This window comes from Mustela putorius, unplaced genomic scaffold (genome assembly GCF_011764305.1).
Source record: "Mustela putorius furo isolate JIRA1106 unplaced genomic scaffold, ASM1176430v1.1 tig00000854_pilon_pilon_pilon, whole genome shotgun sequence".
NCBI classification, from domain to species: Eukaryota; Metazoa; Chordata; class Mammalia; order Carnivora; family Mustelidae; genus Mustela; species Mustela putorius.
This window is the reverse complement of record NW_025421496.1, coordinates 4252006-4256974: the sequence shown is the minus strand read 5'-3', so window position 1 is coordinate 4256974 and position 4969 is coordinate 4252006. Positions and strand designations below refer to the sequence as shown.

Sequence of the window (4969 nt, the reverse complement as noted above, 5' to 3'; positions counted from 1 at the left end):
CACATACACAGATAAGCGCTAAGTAATTCAAGTGGAAACAGGAGCTAAATAGATCAATTTGCTTTATTAGATTGATGAATTTCAAAATTCTTATTCTTCTAGACCTGCAGCAAAAAATCTGACTTCATATTTTTGATGTTTGCTGGCAGCTTCTAAGCCTTTGTCTTCCCCTTCTGCCCCATAGGTGGGCAAGTTGACTTGCTTTCTAGCCTCTGTGTTCCTTCCTTTGGTGCAGGAAAAAGTCAAACCACGTTTGACTCCCCGGCCCCTCTCCCTAACCAGGGTAAAAACCCAGGCCAGTGTCTTTTCCTTTAGTCTTGACAAACAGAACCAGATTTTGCGTGGGGTCCTCTGCAGAGCGGCCCCATCAGAGTTTTCACACAGAATATTCGCTGGTGGCAGAGACAGAGGGATTTCAGAGGTGACCTTCTTTTACCTTAAGGTCAACATCCAATAACCGGAAGCCTTCCAAACCCATGGCTTGACACAAGATTGGTCAGGGAAGTTCTCTGCACGAGTACGAGCACTCCTGCCCCAGCCCCTCAACCCCTGAAAATGGACCCCTGTGCGAAGTTTGTCTCGACCCCCTTCTTGGTCAGGCTGTTGAGTCGATCACTGTCTGCAGGGGTGCTAGAACCATCGGACACCCTGATGGGTGAGGTACCTTACAAGAGCCTCAGCACTCTGGCAGCCTCATGTCCCCTGATCTCACTCATTCCCAGCCACAGATTCTGAACCGGTGCTGTCGCAAGGACATCAACACAGCAGCCAAGTTCATTGGGGCTGGGGCTGCCGTGGTAGGGGTGGCTGGCTCTGGGGCTGGGATTGGGACTGTGTCTGGGAGCCTCGTCATGGGTTATGCCAGGACCCCCCCTCTGAAGCAGCACCTCTTCCCCTACATTATTCTGGGCTTTCCCCTCTTGGACGCTGTGGGGCTCTTTTGCCTGATGGTGACCCTTCTTAGCCTCTTTGCCACATGAAGGGGCCGTGTCCAGCTCCCATAGGTCTTCCTCCTGTGTCTCATCTGCCCTGTATGTTCCTTTTCCTATACCTCCACAGGCAGCTCAGGGAAAGTGGTTTGCTCAGGGTTTGAGAGAGGGAAGACAAATAATTACTGTAATAATAATAATAATAATAAAATTTTGGTTAGGGAAGCACTGAGATCTTTCTCTAGGGGTGAAAGCTATAGGTCTAGCAGAAATGATACATATTATTCTCATAAGGAACATCTCAAAAAAATACTTGGCCTGCCCACATAACTTAAAATTTCACCATTAAAAACACCTTTCTGGAATGCCTGGGTGGCTCAGTCAGTTGGGCATCTGCCTTTGGCTCAGGTCATAATTCTGCAGTCCTGGGATGGAGCCTTGCCTTGGGCTCCCTGCTCTGTTGGGGGCCTGCTTCTCCCTCTCCCTCTGCTGTTACCCCTGCTGGTGCTCTGTCCATCTCTCTCCCTCTCTGTCAAATAAAAATCTTTAAAAAAAATAGATTTTCTAACATTCATTATGCTAATTAACTAGCCCTTCTTTTCTTTTCTTTTCTTTCTTTCTTTCTTTCTTTCTTTCTTTCTTTCTTTCTTTCTTTCTTTTTTAAGATTGTTAGTTGGCAGAGTATGCAAGCAACTACAAGCAGGGGGGCTGCAGAGGGAGAGGGAGAAGCAGACTCCCCACTGAGCAGGGAGCCCAATATGGGCAATCCCCGTGACCTGAACTGAAGGCAGATACTTAACTGGCTGAACCACCCAGGTACCCCTAACCCCTGTTTTCTTACACTTACTATGTTAATTGCCAAAGCCTTGGTGTTGGCTTTGATACAGATAATAGAACTATATGCAGTTGTTGCCTCTTGTGGGTTTCCCTTTTTATGTAATGGTTCTACTAGGGCTGCACATTATCTTTAAAATTAAAGCTGAACTAACATATACGTGATTTCATACTGTTTGTGCTTAAGAATTTGTGAGTTACAGATCTAACATCTGACCTTGGTAGAAACCCTGGATCCAGCTATTCCTGATGCTGTTGCTGTGAATTTGACCATTATATGAGCCAACTCATTTTACGTCTTAGCTTAACTGGTATGAATTGGGTTACCTACTGTTACTCTGAAAATATACCTGAGCAAAATAGAGTACTAGAAATACAGAAGGGAGGGTAGATGAGTCTATATTTGTTCTTCCTGCCTTGTTTCTTAATTTTCAACTAAACAATTTCTGATATTTGTGGAAGTAAATGCTCATGGAAAAATAGTTAAATCTTTAATATTTCAATCCAGGCCCAGTTCTTACTGTTGGAAAAGGCAAATTTCCTCTACTGCCATTTTTAAAGTGTTGTTCTAAAGTTTAGAGCTGCCTCAGTGAAACCATCTTCCAAATTTATGCACCTCCCCCGAGCCAGGCTTCATGGGTGGGGGCTTTGTTAAACAACTTTCCTAGAAGATCAAACCCCTGGGACAAAAATGGAAAGCTTTCTGTCTTAGAACACATGTTAACAGCGCAGGAGGTACTAGGATCTTCAAAAATAAAGATCATCAGGGAAGAATGATGGCTTTTTTTCCTCCCCATGCAAATCAGCATTTTCAAAACTGGCTGACGTTTAAAGCTACTGAATGATGTTCAGTACCTCTGCTTCAAGGTGAATACATGTTTTCAATCACATCTCTGCCTTTTTGGCTCTGGGTCTATCCATTTTTATAACAGGAAGAACAAGGGTGGTTAAAAGCCTCCGTGGAAAGTAGGCATGGGCACATTGAACTTGCAGAAGCCTATGGTTCAAGTGCCCTGGTGGTCTGTGCGCTCCAGTTGCTTTCTGATGATTCAGTGCAAGGCACTGTGTTCTGTACTGATGAGGTGATGAGACCTGGAGACGGACATGCATTCATGGACCTTCCCCTCCAGTGGGAAGACGGACAAAAAGCCAGGAACGAGATCTGTGAATAGATTTTGTTGCTTTGTTTGAGCACCATCACTCAATTTAAAAAATCATTCTAACAGTGCTTGGAGAGAGAAGACTGCTCACTGACAGTCGTGCAGGGAGGGGCAGGGTTGCGGGGCTGGGGTGGGGGAGGAGTCAGCTTCCTATTGAGGTTACTCTGAGATGCCTTGAGATGAATAGGGGGCTAATTAGCCATTTGTCCGGGTACCTGAATTGTTTCTAGTAACAAGTAGCCTAATTATATGAGGGCCTATTGTGGGTTCATTGGACACAAGCCTCGTTAGGTAGACTTGGCTGTCAGTCATTTAACAACCAGTGGTGGGAGGTGGCTAATCATTCCAGCCTTGCACTCTCAGCACAGAGGCCCTGTTAGAAAATTTTCCAGGGCCTGGATACTTGGGATGTGGTTCACGAATGGGAACAGTGACATTCCCCAGGAACCCATTAGAAATGCAGAATCTCAGGCCCACCCACGCTCGGTATCACTTTTTTTTAGAGAGGGAGAGACAGAGGAAGAGGGAGAATCCCAAGTAGGCTCCAGGCCCAGTGTGTGAGCCCGACATGGGGTAGGATCCCGCAACCCTGAGATAATGGAATTAGTCCTTTTATTTTATTTTGTAAGATTTATTTGAAAGAGCATGAAAAAGCAGAGTCCCTGCTGAGCAGGAAGCCAGACATGGGGCTCGATCCCAGAACCCAGGACCATCCCAGGACCTGAACCAAAGGCAGATACTTAACCTACTGAGCCACCCAGGCGCCTCTCGTTTGCTTTTTAAATAAGATCTGTGAATCATGCATGCACCTGGAAAAGCACTGGCGGATAGGCCTAGACACTCAGCTGGGTCAGGTCACAAGTTTGATGACGGACCCCCCTGCGAATGCAGGGTTACTCCCTGTGAAAGCTGCAAGCAGGAGCACAGCAGGGGGTATGAGCGATGCCCAGCTAGCATAGGAGCGATGGGCCTGGAAGGGGCTTTAGGAGGGCTTTCCAGGGCAATGACCACCCCTAAGATAAAGAACTGGTGAAACGCATACAGGGTTAAGTGGAGGAAGGTCACTGAGATTTGTGGTGGAGGTACTACTACTCTTGCAGGAATTCTCTGCCTTCAGTGCCCACGGTTCTTGGTCATCCTGCTTTGAAGAAGGAAGAGGTAAGCCAGATGAGGAGTGGAGGAGGCAAAGCAAAGTTTATTGAGCAAGAGGAGAAAGCTCCCAGGGAGGGTTGCCCGTGGAGTTTCTAAGTTGAGGGGTTTCTATGCGCTCTTCAGCAAAACTCTCTGAGGCCATCGGGGTGTGCAGAGTCGGGTCTATCTAGGCATGGGTCATGCATCTGTCTACCTCTTAGATTAATGTCAATGCGCTGATGGTATTTTTTGGCTGACATCTAGGGGCTTAGGTCTTAAGTGCCCCTTGCAGGTGATAGTGACAAAAGTTTTGTAGTTAATGGTTTTATTTTAGGACGTTTTGCAGAAGTCCTTTCTCCAAAGACTGGAAAGCAGGATGCTAGTGGGGTCCCGTCTAAGCTTCAAAACAGGGTGTCAGTGCTGTTTTATTCTAGCTGCCCCGACTCCCTAGTTCCTCGTGGGGGACCCTGGACCTGTTTAATTCCTAACACTCTGTGTTTGTGGGAAGATGATGGGCCAGGGAAGGGTGAAACAGAACTCCGGAGACCAGGTTCCAGATGAGACCAGCAGGACCTGAAACCATGTGGGTGGATTCTTCCAGACTTGGGAATGGAGCCAAGAGGAAGAATGGCTGGATGGTTTAGGAACAGACAGCACGGAACAGAGCAGTCCTGGAAGGCTTGGCAGGCATGCAATGCAGCCTCTTCCTGCTCAAGCAGACTTCACTGAATCTTACCCAAAACAGGTGCATGTGTCTTTCCCTCAGCAGTACGATTTCCTCCAACTGGATTGCTCTCTTTCTCCATGGAGTGGAGCTTCTAGAGGGAGGTGGGGTATACTCACCCCGCTTAGAGCTAATCAGCCCTAAAAAGGGGTTAGTGGAATTTAATGAGGGAGGGAGAGAGGTCGTCACCC

The 4969-nt window shown here is 47.1% G+C and overlaps 1 pseudogene; it reads left to right on the top strand.

Moving 5' to 3' along the window:
- The first annotated feature begins 513 nt into the window (after nucleotides 1–513).
- Nucleotides 514–980, top strand: LOC101677738 (annotated as a pseudogene).
- The last annotated feature ends 3989 nt before the right edge of the window (nucleotides 981–4969 follow it).